This window comes from Lontra canadensis, unplaced genomic scaffold, assembly GCF_010015895.1.
Source record: "Lontra canadensis isolate GAN:19392208 unplaced genomic scaffold, GSC_riverotter_1.0 scaffold46, whole genome shotgun sequence".
Taxonomy (NCBI): Eukaryota; Metazoa; Chordata; class Mammalia; order Carnivora; family Mustelidae; genus Lontra; species Lontra canadensis.
Genome location: NW_022631040.1, coordinates 15259206 through 15278010, shown reverse-complemented (window position 1 = coordinate 15278010; position 18805 = coordinate 15259206).

The window sequence follows — 18805 nt, the reverse complement described above, 5'->3', positions numbered from 1 at the left end:
GGATAATAAGAATTTAAAAGTCCTGTTTCAAATCGGCAAGGAGCCGATCATTTGTCCAGGGCTAAGCAGCAGTTGTGAGCCCAGCTCTGGATTTAAAGGCAGGACTGTGTGATGCGATGGCCGTGCTCTTCCCACTGCCTCTGGTACAATTCTCAGCACACAACAGATTGCCAGTATCTATTGTCGATTTATACGAAGCAGATTCATATCACGTAAGAGTGAATACTAGCTTTTGTGAGCTGTTCCCCAACCCATGGAAGAAGGAACAAGAAGACATAAACTTAAAGCTCTAGTAACAGGAATTGAGGATTAGATACTAGAATGCCTTTTCTGAAAGAGATTATTCAGGCATATTGAAACGAAAAATCCAAGGATTGCTTCTGCCTCTGTCTCTACAATAACACGGGCAATTTTGCATGATATGAAAGAAGCATACTTTTTTGAAACAAAATATTCCAAGGAAGATGACATATCAGAATTTAAGGAACTCCTTCTCCCACATTTGTGTGGACAATGAAGTTTTCCTACTGATGCTCAGAGAGATACCTCACTGGTCTCAATCTGTGAGGCCATGGGTCCATTGTAGGACAGTCGACCCCTAACAAATCTTCCTTTACCCCTGATCAAAGATGAAACACAATTTCTGATTCTTCATTTACTCCCCTATTGTTCTTCAAGAATGAGGATCCTCAAAGCAGACAGGAAAGCCCAAGTCAGGTGTGTAGATGGTAGAACACTTCAGTTCTCTACGGGAGCCCCAGTACCTAGGTCTGTGTGAGAGGACTCTGTTCTCATTTTGATAGAAAATAGGCAACTTCTGCGGTGCATGGGCAGCTCAGTCAGTTAAGTGTCTGCCTTTGGCTCAGGTCATGATCCCGAGGTCTTGGGATCAAGCTCCGGAGTAGGCTCCCTGCTCAGAGGGGTCTGCTTCTCCCTCTTCCTCTGTGCTCTCTCTTTCTCTCAAGTAAATAAATAAAATCTTTAAAAAAAAAAAAGACAGGTAGCTTCCCCATAGAATAAAGATCTATCCCATCCAGAATAAAGATCTTTGAGAAACCTACAAAATATAAGGTAGGAAAGAATAAAATCCAATTCAACTTTTTTTTGGGGGGGGGAAGGAGACTGCACACTAATAAAATAGATGTCCTGTTAAGGTAAAATGATCAAATAGAGAATTCGCCAATGATGAGTACTTATAAAAAGAAAGGAGTGGTCTCTGGGATCAGCACGAGGTCATACACCTTGAATGCATGTCCTTATTTCACTATGATGATTAAACCAACAGATCAGGAGAATACTATACATGTCCATTTCAAAAAGCAAGACGTTTGACAGTTTTCTTAAAATTATATCCTTGTAAGCAAGATGAAGACACATGGATTGGCTGGGAATTCAGGTACATGAATTTACTGAAAAACTCCAGTCAAAAATACACATTCCTGGACTAACACTAACAATGAAGGACAGTTTCTAATAATAATTATAGTGTTCATCATAGCCAATATTTATCTATGGTCTTAGTACTTCACATATTCTTTCACTTTTATTAGCTTACATGAAGGCTCTAGTGATGGGCTTAGCCCCATTTGGTTAAATATTTATGGCAAGGATTTGGTGAATACCAAGCAAACCTTTTGGGTAGCAGAACAGTAGGAACAACAACAACTGTGAAAAGTTCAAGTTGATTTTCAAACATTCAAACAAGCATCAAACACTTTTCAAGAGAAGCTGTGCGTAAACAGGTGAAAGGCGAGTAGCCTGGACTGGAGGGCCTTTGAGCCCTGGTCAGTCTCTGTACAAGATCCCCTTTACCTGCCTCTTGGAAGCCTCCTGGGTGAGTGGGGCAGAGGAGGGACCTCAGGAAGATCCCAGAGCTTTTAGGAGTCCAGTGTGAAAAATTCCCATGAACTAGCACAAGTTCTAATCCAACATCTGAAACTAAGGTAAAATGAGAGGATGTCAAGCACCGTAATGCCATTCCCACGTCTGTAACTTTGCTTCAAGAGGCTTCAACATTCACCGGGTGGATTCCCAGGCATAACCAAGCATCAAATGAGCCTCCCCTGGGAGCAATGTCTGTGTTACACACCCACTTCCACGGGAACCTGAGTGAACATTACACAATGAGGTTTATAGATATCAGTGCCTGCCCTCAAGGAATGGCAGTTCTGAAACCAAAGACAGGCAGACAGAAAGGCAGGAAGGGAGAGGAGATGCCCTTATAGCTAACCACCAGACAGCCACAGTCGGATCCATGTAGAAACTGTGATGGATCCCTGTGGGCACAGGTGTGTAGTTCAGATGACAGGTGAGGGGGGTCTGTACTGCACAGTGGGCTGTGTCATTCATGTGTTTTCTCCCACATATGCAGTGGAAGAAAGCAAGAAGGAACATTCAAGTTTCTGTAAGCAACCGGAAGGACAACTTCTTCATAAATCAGAGAAAGAAACAACTCATCATCTGCCTGGTACCTTCCCTAAGCAGAGGTGACCAGGAAGCACCCACCTGGGCTAAAGGCTGCCCCTTGGGGTACAAATGGCTTTGCAGTGGCCCTTCTCTCCTGCACTCACATGCAGGAATGGGAATAGAGTGGGCTTCAGGTCTGCCCCTCCACCGACTTTTTGTAGAGATCAAGCACTCCTATCTTGGAGCTGCAGGGGAGGCCCAGGACAGTGCTGAGAGCTGAAGGTCATGGGAGCAGAGAGCAGCAACCAGGTACAGACTCCCGGAACCAGAGATGGGCCCTCGTCCCAGGGTGCTAGAGGTGGAGAGCTTGAGTCAGGTGGATGGGATCAAAAGGATCACAGCCTAGGAGAAGGCGAAATGTCCCAGGCCACCTTGCCCTGGAACATGCTCTGTGTTGGGGTTTCTAATTGGATGGTGAGCCCTTCAAAGACAGGGAGGTGCTCTCTCCCCATTAATCTGTCCCTAACTCCCCAGGGCCTCCGAAAATACTGATATAACTTAGAGCAGTGTTTCTCAGAAAGGCATGGTCCTCCAAATACCTCCCCTGGCATGTGATACAAAGACAGCATCCTGGACTTGCCCCGTAACAATTAAATCAGGATCCCTAGAAGATGGCCCAGAACGCTAACATTCTAGGAGCTTCATAGTTGGTACATAAACACACACATGCTTGTAAACTGCTGAGCTACAGCAGAAGACCTGCTTGCCTCCATGTGGTCTGAGTTCGGTGAAATGGCCCCCATCCGAATGTTTCCAAGAATTCGGAAAGGTTCTTCAGGAACCCTTGTCACCTCAGTCATGACAGTGGAAAGTGCAATATTTCCTTTTACATGGTGGGAGGCAGGAAAAGAGAAACTCTGAAAGACAAGGATATAAACAGATCTTCTCCACTTACATTTTTAACTTCCTGTTAAAAGACACTTCCTAGTGCTGCCTTACCCTTTTGAGCTCTTGCAAAGGCAGCCACCTTTGCTACTGCTTTAAAAGAGAATCTACAGATACTGATGAAGAACAATACTGTTTTCTTAGAACTTTTATTCAGCTTTAAAAAAAATCACAGCTGCATAATGTGGGATCCTGAAGCCAGGCTCCTTGAATTTTAAGACCTTGGGCAAGTTGCTAACCTCTATGTGCTTTGATTTCCCCACCTGTAAAACAGGTAAAATAAGAACCTATACCCCATAGAAGAGAATTGGCACCTGTGAAGCCCCTAGAATGATGGCTGGTCCAGAGCAAGCCGTCACAAATGAAGCAATTGTTACCTGGTGCTATTCCGTGCATAGAGGAGGAAATGGGAGTTCAGCGTGGGAAGGGATGAGCAGCCAGTTCATGGCTCCATGAGAGCTAGAATCCGGGATCTGTATTCTCACTACAAGGTACTTTCTGCATTTCCCCTTTCTGTCCCTTCCCCCTCCTGTGATGCAAAAATTTGACGTTCAGTCCCTATGATGATCTGATGATCTGAGCGTCTAAATATCATTTGAAGAACTAAAAACCATTTGAGAGCCGGCAATGCGTGTTCAGCCCCAGCCCAGGCAAGAACCCCCACTCAGAGACGATGAAGACAAAGGACTCCTGGAAGCATCTTGTCCATCTCTTACAAACAGTAGAACAGAGGTCGAGAGAGCTGCAGTGACATGTCTGTAGTCCCAGGGTGTGATTTCAAACCCACAACACCTCACTCCTACTCCAGTGCTCCAGCTCCAGCCAACCCCGACCCTGGGAGGGATGCCATGCGCAGGGTAGAGCTGCCCCTCTGACCAGCTGCACGGGACGCTTTTGCGGACTCCTCCTCGCTCAGATCTGCTGGCCCGGCTTCCAGCAACCCCTCTGCCGGCTGATGGTGCCCATTGGCTCACGGCTCCAAGGCTTTGTGAGCCGGACGTGGAATAAACCAAATTGGCACCATCAGACTTTGGTGAGAAGGACCATCTCAGAGTCCTCCAAATCATGTGGAGCACAGCAGTCAGGATGAAGCTAGCCTGGTCCTTTTTATGACTTCCTCCAAGTGAAGGGGTAACTTCTTATCAGTACCCCCTTATTACCTGTACCCTGTACAGTACCTGCACTGGTACTTCTTACCAGTACCCCCTTATTACCCCCTTATTACCCCCTTATTATTGCAGTGATGTTAAATGTCTCCTGGCCCCTGTCCTTGACGGGTTTCCAATGACAGTCTTCACCGCAACCTAAAGATCCCCATCGGGCAGTTTTCCCCTTTGGGACAAAATTAATTTCAGCCCATAAGAGTCTGCTCTCCTCACACCACCACTCAGTGCAGGTGGGACTCGGGGTCCATGTTTCTGGCTGGGGTGCAGGGAGAGGAGGCTTGGCGAGAGCAGGCAGGAGAGCCAGGGCCAGGTGCCTGGAAACAACTCAGCATCTTGCCCTTGTTACTAATAATCCTCCCAAAATCACCGAATGGTTTCTGGGCATTAAAGTTATCGTTTGCCATAAACCCCTTGTCTGTTTTCTGGAGAGTTTAATATACTGCAGGAAGTTTCACCCATAAAAGGTGGCGGCTGCACTCCCGTGAGCGGGCCGGGCGTCTGTAACTTATGACCTTCATAAATGTGAGTGGGTCTCGCGAGCGGGCCCATCAGTCTTTGGAGTAATTCTGCTTCGTAGTAAAATATTTTACTGTGCACGCTCCCGTCAGCATTTGCCTCCGTGGTGAGGAGATGTCCCCATTCCTGCTGCCTCTTGCTCCTTACTCTGGCTCCGTTTTCGATGATCCCACCTCCAGACCGCAGTTTGGGACCCAGAGGTTCACCTTTGCTCCTTTAGGGCCACAGCTCAGCTCAGTCTGGGAAACACGGCTATACCGACAGAACTTTATTTATCACTGTGATGCTGTGGGTGCTTTTTTTTCCTTCCAGAACTGCAGGGAATCTGCCAAGAAAGCCATCACCTGAACCAGGGAGAGCCCTTCACTAGCAAAGGGGACTGTGTGCTTGAAGATGTTTTGCAGGCTGCAGAATCTTCTAGAAGCGTGAGAATTCCTTGTTATCCTGATGTACCACAGTAGTTAGCATTCTGCATCACAGGCCAAGACACCTGGATAGGCTTTATCAGACTCGCTGCCTGCATCTCACACCAACCCAGAAAGGTACCAAACACCTTCCAGGCATTGTGGAGCAGTAGGGAGAAGGATCCTCTCAGGGAATGCAAGTCTCATGTCTTAGAAAATACTCAGTTTCCAAAGGTGTAAAATTCCTATGCCATCTCCATTTGATGTTATTGTGAAGAGCACACAGAGTACTGTATAAACAGTAAAAAAAACCCTCCAGAACTGCCAAGTGGTATTGGTTTTATGTTAAGGAACAATGGAGGGATATGGACTTAAAGGAAATGAAGCTCTGTGGGAAATGATCAAGTTCATCAAAAGGATTTAAGAGAAAAAGAAGCTGGTATAGTAAGTGGCATATATGGCTCTTGTGATCAGGTGTTGCCCTACTGCAGGGCTAGGGGGTAGGTATTGGGAAGGTAGAGCTAGTGTGACCGGCTTGGTGAGGATGGCAGGGATGGTCCATCTGCCCAGCAACCAGCTGCTCCGGGAAATTGTCCATTGCACAGCCTCAGGACAATTTAACTCATTTTCAATTCAACAAATATTTGTTGAATGCCTAGTGTGTACCACGCATTTCTATAGGGCTTCGAGTTGTGTCAGTAAACAAAACAAAGATCTCACCCCCTGAGGAGCTGATCATTTGGAAGGGGATGTTCTCTGCTACCTGTGCACGTTGGGCGAACAGTTCCCCAAAGCAGGATGTAGCTTAGAGTAGCAGATGCAGTCCCATTGGCTCTCCTGTCCCCCAAGCAGAAATCAGGGAGGTCTGTAAAAATTGCATCCATGGGTCATCAATCAGAGAGACTTCATCAGACTCTAGGGAACCCAGCAAGCTCCTCCTTCCTTGTTCCCTCCTGATGTGTACATCATTTTTGTATTGTGGGTCACAGTGTGTTCTAAAATAGACCAACAGGACAAGTTCTTTCCATTGGTGGCTGTCATGGCTGCATTCAGAGTTCACCTTCAAACCTGTTTCTGAAGCACATGTCATGAGTTTCCAGGGACATTTAGAGAGAGCAGAGAAATAGAGTCAGGAGCAGAATGGAGTGGGGGAAAACATGAGAAATGTTGGGGTGAAGGATTGTTCCCTGGGAAACATCTCCAATACATGGCATTTTAAAGTCAGTCCTGAAGGCTCCTCATAATTCAGGAGCCGCCACTTAACTTCTCTTTGAGAAGCTATGTTACTGAGAAGACAAACATATACCTTTTAATTTATAATCTCTGAGCAATTACTTACATTGGTCAGCTATTGCTGTGTAACACCCACGAAATCTCAGTGGTGTGTGGCAATAAACATTTATTTTGTTCACACCTGCTCAGGCTGTCTGGAAGTTGGCAGATACAGGCTGGGCTCACTAGTTCTGTTCTTCAGAAACAGGTTGGAGAGTGAATTTTAAGTTCAGCTGCCCCAGCCATGGATGGGATGATATTGCTCTTGTTGGTTTGTTTCAGAACATAATATGACCTGTGATGCAGGGATGATGTACATCCTGGAAGGGGGTAGAAAGGGAGGAAGAAAGAAAGGATGTAAAGAAGAAAGTAAGGATGTAAAGAAGGAAGGAAGGAAGATACTTCTGGGAATAACTGCGTCAGCAACAACAGCATCACTTGAGAATTTATTAAAAATGCAAACTATTGGACCCGAAACCCCAGATCTACCCAATCAGAATCTTTAGGAGGAGGTCCCAACAATCTGTGCTTTAATGAACTTTTCAGGTGATCTTGATGCTAAAGTCAAGAACCATTGCTCTCATTTGCAGGTTAGATCTCTCATCGTGCTTGGGCCAGTCAGCTAGCTAGGACAATGGCAGAGGCACAAGGAGGGGAGCAGAAATGTGTGCCATCTCTTAGGGCTTAGGTGTAGAACTGGCCACTGATATAGAGTCTATTCACATTCCATTGGCAAAGCGAGATACATGACCAAGGTCATGGATCCAAGGAAGGGTGAAGAACTGGGCTCAAGAATTCAACCTACTTAAGAACTTAGCAAAAGTAATGTTGCTGTAGCACTTTAAGGTCTATAATGCTCTTTCACATGTTATCTCATTTCATTCTTATAACAACTCTCTGAGGTGGGAGGTGTCTCCATTTGACAGATGAAGGGAAAGAAGTTTCTAGATATTGAGGTCAAAGACAAATATTTAATAAAACCCAGGTCTCTTATCTCTAATTTGAAGCTATTTCCACCGCATCAAACTTCTAGACCATTGGTTCATAAAATCGGGCTCCAAATCTCTTTCATAATCAAAAACCTCTCCAATGCACAGTTTGTTAAATACTCTATGGTCTTTATGCACCCAGGGAGAATAAGTAACAGAACCATAAGAACATATTTTCACCCATACTATCTAGCTCTATTTATCAGGTTTCAAATTTCTAGTCTCTTGTGCTTCTAATACCTCCCCATGGCTTGAGTTCCAAATTTCCATTAGCTTTCCCTTCCATACTCTGTGTCCTTCAAATTTTTTGCAAGCTAACTTTTCTATAGGAAAATCATTTTGACTAACTTTCAAGCAGCTGTGATTTTGCTGGAATGTCAGAAGACGGGGGTGGGGTAGGGTAGGCTGACCAAGAGCACAGAAAAAAAAGAGCAAACAAGTTGAGTTTTCAAAGAAAAGATGGTGTAGAGGACATGATGTGTCTTGGTGTCATGCTATAGAATTCATAGCCTGTCAGATATTTTGTCAGCCAAAGTCAAAGAGAAATTTTAGCAAGAGCCTTTGATGACTGAAAAAATCTAATTAGAAAATGTTTTTGTTCAGATAAAGTTTCATTGGAAACATTTCAACAGCTTAAATCTGAGGAAATATTTTTAAAAACTTATGAGAAGTTTGGCTCATAGAATAAGATTTCATTTGTTGTTTCCACCTTTATTTGTAAGGCAAACATCTTCCTCCCTTTCTCCTTCCCTGCCCAGCTCCCAGCTTACCCCTCCCTCCCTTGACTACCCGGCAATTTAAGACACCTGAGGTGCAATAGGAGAAAAATATGACCCTGACTCCAAGTGTGATCTATAGGGAACTCTGGCTGCACACCTTAATTATTGCTAACAAAGTAACATTTTAATAGCTTTAGGTTGAAATTGATGAGCCCTCCTGTTCACTGGAAGTCTTGCAAAGACATGACATGACATCTTGTAGGGAAAAAAAAAAAGAAAGGACACAGTGGCGTTGAATAACTGACTATGTAGAATGGTCAGTTTAAAAAAAAAAAAGTGCATTGTCCTTGGTCAGCAACTTTTCCCAAAGAACTCAGAGTCCATTAGAGCCCATATGTTCACCTAATTTATTTCCATCTTTCTATAAATAGGATGCAAATATTATTCTCTCCTTTTACAGAAGAATAAGCTGAAGAAAGGCACCATGGAGAGACAGCACAGTGTCTTCTGGCAAGGGAAGGTGAACAGCTGAACAGGGGATTCTAAATGCCTTGAGGCCAGTGACTTCTCCACCTATTGCTGTAATGGTGCTGGCTGTAAATGGAGGGTGGGGGTCATATACCAGATGGTTGAGGGGGCTCTAAGGAATTAAGAGGGCTTAGCCTCCAACTCCAAGGTAAATCTGCTAAAGTTTCAAAGTTCAGACAGAATGACAACCTTGGACACTTATTCTTCAACCCATCATGAACCTTTGAAGCACACTCCTTTTTAATAATCCCAGCTAAAACATGTATTGGAGATGATTCTTCAGGCCACTCACCTAGTCCACAACATCCATAATCTCCCTTGGCATCCATGGTGATGTTTCATCTTGTCATTTCTGTGGAAGGCAAACCACAGCCTCCTCAGAACCCAACCATGAGGCTTTCTTCAAGTCTGCTGACTCTCTCAGGTACCTCAAAGACCCTCTCAAGAAGCATCTTAAGAGAGCATTGATTATTCTCCAGAAGTACTGTGGGATCACAGGAAAATTGATAGGGTGACGGAAGAGTCTCGTCTTAGAGAAGACATGCTACCCTTTCTTCTGCTCTTACGGCAGAAGAAGTTGGGAGTGTAACTTCACATCTTGAGGAGTGGGAGTAGGGAAGAATGAGATGCTGAGACCCTTCTTAGGGATGCATAGCAATGTCGAATTCTAGCTTCCTCTCTGGCTCTCCTGTCTTCCCAGAGGAATTAGATCTCCCGTATGAGAGAAAATGAGCTCCAGAATGTCTTCCAAGTCCATTTATATGACATAATTTTTATTTCCTATATCCTTAAGAATCTTTTTATTACTCAAAAACCAGTTTTCTGGAACTCAAAATATTCTACATCTCCTGTCCCTGCCCAATAATGAGTTTGAAAGGGATGTCTTCATTTGTTCAGGCTTCTATAGCAAACTACCATAGTCTGGGTGGCTCACAAACAACAACAATTTATTTCTCATGGTCTGGAAGCTAGAAATTCTAAGATTAAAGTCCTGGCAGATCACGCTTCACATGAGAGCCTACCTCCTTGTTCATAGACTGTCATCACAGGGCAGAAGGGGCTGTGGGGGGAGGTGTCCTTTGGGGTCTCTTTTATCAGGGACTAATCCCATTCATGAGCGTTCTGCCCCATCATCTAATCACCTCTTGACGGCCCCCACCTCCTAATACCAGCATATTGGGAGTTGGGATTTCATTGTTTGAGGACACAAACATTCAGTCCATAACAAAAGGTCTATTTAAGAGAACAAAAGCCAAACTTGAACTTTTCCCACCTTTTCCCTTGCATTTTTGCATCCTGGGTGGTGAGTAAAGAATAATACTTTACAGCTATCTGAGTCATGGAGGGAGAAAGGTGGTAGATCTATTTACCAAGGAAAGTGGTAAGTGAACACTTCAAACTAGGCTCCCACATCATCATAAATCTTCTCCCATCACTAAAGGAAAGGCAGAACAATCCAGAGACAATAGAAATAGGGGTGTTGTCTTTCTCAAGAATTAACCACTCTATACAAGCAAAAATTGGGGAAAGGGCTTAAGTCAGCAGGGAAGAAAGAGGAGAAAGTAAAGAGCTATTAAAACATGCTGGGTCTTTTAGTAGGTATTATTTTGTCATAAGCCATACAGTCATAAACATAATTCAATAATAAATCGCTTTCTGGTGAATAATATTGAGCTCAGCCTTCTTTAGGGAGCCCCAATACACCTTAGTCCAACTCATATCATATCACATTACATGTCACACTCAGTATTTATAAATAAGTGTGTAAATACTGAAGGCAGTTATAGTATATGGGGGCGGTCCTGGAATTAGTTGCAAGGAGTGAGGGTGGAACAATGCCATTGTAGAGAGATTCAAGAAATGTAGGTTAGCCTATTAACACAAGGGCAGTGAAGAAGGTAGGAATACTTAATGCCATGTACAGAAGTAGATCTGAAACTTGTAGATGCTTGGCAGAGCAAAGGGATGAGGTCTCTATGACAAATAACCTTGAAAGTATGTTAGGAATTTGGGATGGGGTTAGGGATGATAGCTCTTGGCCAAGACTGGAGCTGACCGTTCTCAGAGCCTTAGTCTGTGTTATCTCAAGGAAGTGGCTCTATATCTAAGGTTTCTTCATCTTCTGCAGATAAGAAATATTTTTAAGGACTCTCTGGAACTTCTAATGAAGAAACCTATCAGAATCAAGATTCAAACCATTCAAAAGAATCAATGCATTACAGAAGATAGGAGCTTTTAATATGCAAATATGCAAAATAAATTAGCATAGTTTTAAAAGGAACTGATCTTACTTATAACTAAAAACTACAGATTTTGTTATAGCCTGGGTTCCCCAGAAAGCAGAGCATGAGGCAAAAGCCCAAGGTCTACCACTTTATTAGGAGTCCTATCCCAGGGAAGTGGAAGTGAGGAAAAATGGGGAAGAAACTGAGAAGAAAGAGGAAGAAATTCAAGGGTGTGTTTCCAAGCCATCTTGCTCTTGGTGTCAAGTACAACTGACTGCCGGGTCTCTCAGGACCATCTCCTGAGCCATAAGATGAAGAGTGGCTTCTTAGGTACTCCACCCAGTGGAGGAAATGAGAAGAATCCATCTGCTAGCTCTCTTCTCCCATTAGACATAGGTTCATCTTATTGGGAAGTGAACTCCCCTGTGCTTCTTGGTGGTTTATGCTTCGGGAACAACAAAGAAGCCCAGAGGCAGAAGGTGAAAGGGAGCAGCACAGAGTGCTCTGAGCATGAACAAGTATGAGAAGCTGCTTCAGCTGGTAGGGCATGAGGCCCTTGTGGCCCTTGCCACAGCCAAGGGTGCCAAAGACAGAGGAGGTTGAGAAAATCTGTTGGGCTCTTAAAGGTAATTGTCTTAGTCTGTTTAGGCTTCTATAAAAAGATACCATATACTGGGAGGTTGAAATAGTCAACACTTATTTCTCACAGTTCTGGAGGCTGGAAAATCCAAGATCAAGGTGCTGGCAGATTCAGTGTCTACCACGAGCCTGCTTCCTGGTGTATAGATGGCTTCTTCTCACTGGGACCTCCCATGGCAGGGACAAGAGAGGTATCTGAGGCCTCTTTTTTTTTTTTTTTTTAAAGATTTTTATCTATTTGACAGAGATCACAAGTGGGCAGAGAGGCAGGCAGAGAGATGGGGGGGGGGGAGAAGCAGGCTCCCCACTGAACAGAGAGCCTGATGGGGGACTCGATCCCAGGACCCTGGGATCATGACCTGAGCCGAAGGCAGCGGCTTAACTCACTGAGCCACCCAGGTGCCCCCTCAGACCTCTTTTATAAGGACACTGATTCCATTCATGAGGCACCACCTTCATGATCTCATGACTTCTCCAAGACCCCACCTCCTAGCACCATCACCCTGGGAATTAAACTTCAAACTATGACCCTTGAGACATATTCAGTCCCTAACACTGTTAGTATCTTTTAAATAAAGATTTAGCTTTACATATTCTCAAATAAGAAAAGGAATGGCAGTAGTGTGAGTACTCACCAAAAACAGGAAGTTTTACCCAAGAATTCTTAACAGTAACTAAAGAATATGTGGATTAAGTCTGTATTGTTGTCCAAATGGGTTGGAAAAAGAGGTCTCCCTTGTCTGCTCAGTATTAGCATTCCCGAAATCAGAGAGAGCATTGAGAAAGCTAATACTGAACAGGCATGGGAGAGTTCTTTTCCCAATCCATTTGGACAGTAATCTTGTTGAGTAACAAATGATGTCCTGATAACTCATAATAATGGCTGATATTTCTAGAGGTTCAACATTGTTTTAGGAGTTCTGCTTTGAATACTTGCATTAATAATACTACATATTAACAGAGAGCCGGAGAAGCCAAATACATGTCCAAAGGCTCATAACAGCTAAGTGGTTGAGTTAGGATTTGAGTCCACGTGCTCTGACCCCACAGCCCATCCTTTTATCCATTGTTTTGAGTCTTGACACTTTGCTAGAAGATAAAATTGTAATTACTTCTCTTTTTCAAAATTCATGTTTGCTTCTGAGAAGTCCTGAGGTTTTCTTGAAATGTAATTAAGATTATGCATACTTCACAAATAATGTTTAAACACCATAACCTCCTGAAACCCATGACAAGCCACGTGTTGTGATACAAGGGAAAACACATCCCAACATAAATCTGGTAACAAGAAATGCTGTGGATCCATTCTACAGCCCATAGTACCGCTCCAGAAAGCATCCCAGTAATTAAATGGTGAATTGTGTGAGTGAGGAAACAGTTTCTTTCTCCCCAGACCTGAGTGGTTTCACACCATGAACAAACAGCAGTAGTAGAGTTGGGGCGAGGGTGTTCAAGAGGCTGAACAATGTACAGAAAGCCCCCACTGTGAGCCAGGTGAAATTTCAATTCCCAGTCCAGAGAACTTCCAAAAGCAAATCTTGTTGCCTGCCTTTAATGTATTTTGTTCATGCTCCACAGATGTCCTTTCTCATAAATTCAGAAGTATCTGCACGTCCCAAGGTGAGCTGGTATCTTCTTTTTATTGCTGGCAGTTTGCAGGAAAGTATCTGACATTAAAAAAATATGGCACTCACTTTCGAGAGTGTGACCCTCTTTCTCAACTCTTTCCTCATCTTCTTCCAGTTCCCTGTGCTCTTTTCACCTTTGTGCTTCTGGTTAGCACGCCTGGGGGCTCTGGAGAGACCCTTCCAGATACCTGGACTTCTTGCTCAATTGCAAAAGGATGCATTTTGTCTACAGATTGCTCATAGAGACACTGCATCTGTCTAAGATGAAAAGACCCTCCGGAGAACTTATTTTAGATGTTTGCCAACTAACCCATTTTGCATGCTTCCTGGGAGACACAATATGCACCATCTCTACAGGAGGAAGCAGGAGAGATATTGGATATCTTGAAGGAAATTTATGATGCTGATGGGAAAGTTAAGCCCCTTAAAATAACAGCTGGGTTATGAACAAGGGAGGAAATTTTTATCACCTTGTGCCTGTGGCTTCCCTCATCCCCTTCCTAAGGGATGGTGGCCATGGATCTGATTGGTGGTCTCTTGCCTCTCCCTGCTTAATGGCACTTGTTGTGGAGAATTTTGATAGACCATCAGTTCAGCTAACTTGAGCAGATTCGTATGCTTTTAGATATACCCTTGTGGATATGGTAAATGCACTGTGTGACTTGTAGGGACTTTGGTTCTATACCCATTCTTCATTTTCACATTCTTCTTTATAAGGAAACCCCTATATCTCTGGGACTAGCAATGTGCCAGGTAAAAGACATTTTCAGTACCCTCTATGAACAAGGAGTGGCTAGTTGACTAAATTCTGGCAATTGAAGTGGAAATGAAACTGCTCAGGGGGAACTTCTGTGGAAGCACTCTAAAAGAGAGAGAGCTGGGAGCTCCTTTCTGCCCTTCTGACTTTCCTCCATTTTTAGACCTGATACTTGAACCTGAAGGCTGGAGCTTCTGCAGCCAAATTGAACCGTGAGGCAATCTCGAGGGAGGAATTTTGAGCCAGATGTATCAAAGAAGAAAGATGAAGGATTCTGGTTTCCTGATAACTGAAGAACTGTCATATCAGCCCTAAACTTCCACCTCTAAACTTGTTTTGTCCAAAACAGAAATAGGTTCTATCTTATTTTGGCTAAGGTTGTTTTGTTGGTCTATTATATGTAGCAATATCTAACCCTAACTGACTGAATACCTCTGTGATGAGAATGTGCCAATAATGCTTTCTCCTAACTGAATGATTCAGGTATCTGCCACTACATTTGCTATGTTCTTTAGGTGACAGCTGACAACACTCACCAGAGCTAGCTTATGTAGGAAAGGGGAATCTACTATGAGGTATATAGTTAGGTCTCACACAACTCGGGACCTCAGAGCCTCAGGAAAAAGCTGAACCCAAGAATCGGAAAGCCATCTGAAATTGCTCTCTGACCCTTGTTCTTATTATTTCCTGTGTGCTTGCTTCCCCCTGTCTTTCTGCAGGCCTTCTTTGGGCCACACAGTAGAAGACATGATGTCTATTCCCTACTCCTGACTTTATGTTCTCCAAAGTGAGATTGATTCTCTCAGTTTCCTGGGAGTAGAACTTTCACTAGCCCAAAAGCAAAGAGGCTCATTGAAAATTGAAGAAACACTCCAAAAAACATCCACTACTCCTACATCAAATGGTAGCCTGGTATAAATAAAAAACAACCTGACACGGAAAACAACAACAATAATAATAAAAAGCACCCAACATGTTAATGCCTGATTCTTCAGATTAGGAAAGTATTTGTCCAAACATTTAAGAAAGAAATAATACCACTCTTGCACAAATACATCCAGGAAAGAGAATGAGGGAACACTTCCTAATCTTTTTAGAGATCAGCATAACCTGATTCTAAAATTTGACAGTGGCATTTCAAGGAAGAAAATCTATAACCCAATCTCTCATAAATATATACTCAAAATTCTTTTAGAAAATATTAGCAGATAGAATATAGTGAAATATAAAAAGGGGATTAACATAACCAAACGGGATTATTTTAGATATGGAAGGGTAATTTAACATTAGAAAACTAATTAGTGCAACTGACAACATTAATGGAAAAAGAGAGAAAATATTACCATATTATGGGAGAAAATATCATCTTGATAGATGCAGAGAAATCACTTGGCAAAATCTAATACTATTCCTGAAAAACTCATAGCAAAGTAAGAATAGAATGGAATTTCCTTAATGTGATAAATATAATCTACAAAAAACCTGTAACAAATATCAAAATATCGTGCTAATAATACAATATTGAAAATTTAATTCCTGAGTTTGGAAATAAAGCAAAAATTCCTGCTAGCCTAAGTTTTATTCAAAATTCTGATAGAGTTTGTAGCCATAGTAATAAATCCAGAGAAAGAAATAAAAAGCATAAATTTGGGGGCACTTGGGTGGTTTGGTCAGTTAAGTGTCCAACTCTTGATTTCAGCCCAGGTTATGATTTCAGGGTTGTGAGACTGAGCCCCTGGTTGGGCTTCACAGTGGGTGTGGAGCCTGCTTAAAGTTCTCTCTCTCTCCCTTTCCCTCTGCCCGCTCCATGCATGTACTCTCTCTCAAAAAAAAAACATATTGAAAGAAAGAAAACTCTTATTTTTCATATATGACATGGTTGTTTATCTAGAAAATAAAAAATATCCACCACATTATTAGAAATATAAATAAATTCAGCTAAGTTGTAGATACACGGTCAATATAAAAGAATTAATTGTATGCCTGCAACAAAAATTATAAAATAAAAAATGTAAAATATAACATCAAAATGTATCAAATACTTACAAAAAAATCTAGTGAAAGATATATAAGACCACTCCACTGAAAACTACTAAATATTACTAAGAGAACTGAATTAAATGGAGGAATGTACTACATTCATAGATTGGAGAATGCAGTACATGTCAATTTTCCCAAATTAACCTATAGATTTAATGAAGTTGCACTCAAAATCCTACTAGGCTTTTTTTTTTTTTTTTAATGGAAACTGAAAAGCTGAACACACACACTCCCCATGACCAGAGAATTCTACTCCTGAGTACATACTAACAGAAATCAGTACATTTGCTTATCGAATGTCATATAATGGAATGTTCAAAGCAGTATTTTCAATACTCCAATATGGACGCTACCTTGATGTCCATTAATAATAGAATGATAAATACATTGTTTGTTCATGCAAAGGAATGTTAATAAGCGTTGAAAACAAGTGATTCATAAACATATATAGAATATTGATACATCTCACAAATATATTGAGAACAAGGAAGGCCAGACCCCCCCCAAAAAAAGAATATATACGGTATTATGCCAGTTATATAACATATAATAAAAACATCACTTCTATTGGAAGCCAGGAGAGTTGTCACACTTGCAGTGAGGTAGTAATGAGGAGGAAACAGCGGAGTTTTCTCAAGTGTTAGGAATGTCCTGTTTGTCTATCTGGGTGCTGGTTACATGATGTGCTTAGTTTATAAAACGTCTAGCTATGTCTTACATATGCTTCTCTATTTTTAGGTCATACTTCAAGGAAGATTTAAAAAGTGATAAAATAAAAGCTAAATAAATACATATCTTTAATATGGTAACAATTCTCCACAACTTCTCCACAACTAGACTCCATTTCTAATTCTTTATTAATGTATTCCATATTAACTTTTACTTTTTCCATATTAACTTTTACTTGTTCAGGCCACAAGTCATTTTTCAAAATCATGAATAAATGTGTAAGAATATATTTTACTATTAACAAAAAATATTTGCTATAGCACAGAGGCTGACTCAGGACTCGATCTTATGACCCTGGGATCATGACCTGAGCTGAAATCAAGAGTCGGACACTTAACCTACTGAGCCAACCAGGTGCCCCAATATGTATGCTTATTGAATTTAATGAGGTTTATTAAAAAAAAACAGTTTTTTTTTTTTTTTTAACAGCCGCTGTCTCTGTATATAGAATGCCATGAAGATTGGGAAGTTGTTTTTTCCCAGTGGCCCTCCCTGCTCCCCTCACACCCTTGCCCCCCCCCGCCCCCCCCACCCCCCGGAAACTTCCCATCCTGAGGCCAGTGTCTCCAGGGAATTAACTCAGCCTTCCTCTTCCCCAGCCCCTCAGCCCAGATAGCTCACAGTTTGTCCTAATCCATTCTCTGAGAACCCTGCCCTTGCCTAGAACTAACCTAACAACTCAAGTGGAGCCCGAGTCAAGTACTGATAATGGCTACATGTTTTATTTGTCCCTGAAGACAATTTTACTTAAATTTTGAACTTTCCTGCCTAAACCTAGAGAAATGACAAACGGGAGAACCATGGACCCTTGGCTGGCCACCAGGGGATAGATTTAGGGAAGACAGTGAGTTACGACTGGCGTTTTTCAAAACATGAGGAGACCCAGGCAGTTAACTGCACATAGGCCTCTCCTTACCATTTTGTGACTTCTCCGGGGGTTTCTTCAGTTAAAAAATAATAAAAGAAAGCAGGAAAAAAAGAAAGTTGTTCCAACCCTTTTCTCTTAATGACAATTGTGACTTCTAAGTCACACTCTACTTGTTTCTTCCTTGAAAGTCCCTCTTGAAATTACCCTGATTTAATAAACTGGGAGATTCTATTTGGTTTCAGCATTGAACTTTTGCTCAGAAATTGAGGGAAGGACTGGTTTTCATCAAGTTCTCCACCGGAGTCCAAATGGCAGCAGGACACATTTTGGGCAGTTCCCGTTTGATGTTTCTGAGTAAAATCAACAAAGCAGACAAACCGGGGTTTATTAGCTCTTTGTTCTTCCCAGAGGCAGAGTGCCGAATAAATGCCTTTTTTCCCTTTGGAAAAAATTTTACTAGTAACCATAGCAATAATAATTCCATCTCCAAGTGAAAATTATTATTGTTATCTTCTTTGGCAGCCCCGGTTTCTTTCCTGTCACAAGGAGACAGAAGGCAGACACCGTCTTGAAGTCTATAAAAGGCTCACCCAAGCAGGATGGGGCGCAGCTGCTTTCTCTCCAAGCCGAGAGCAGAACCGGAGAATAATGGCTTACCCCTAGAATGAGGGCCTTCATCTAGAGATGAGGAAGGGGTTCCTGGCAGTGTGCTAGATAGGTTGTCATGGGAGTTTACAGAATCCTCTTCTTTAGAATATAAGCCTTTAAAAATAGCTTAAATGATCTGTGCCTGGAACGACAGATATTTGCCTTGCTTTGCCTGTGTCCCTTGTACATTTCATATCCTCTTAAAGGTCTGGCTGTGCCTTTCCTAGACTTCTGATAGCTGGACCTCTTTATCCTGTCTGCCAGCGCCGGACAGAGAGCACGGGCTCTGCTAATGTGCACGAGTGAATGAAGTTGGGAGTTTGGAC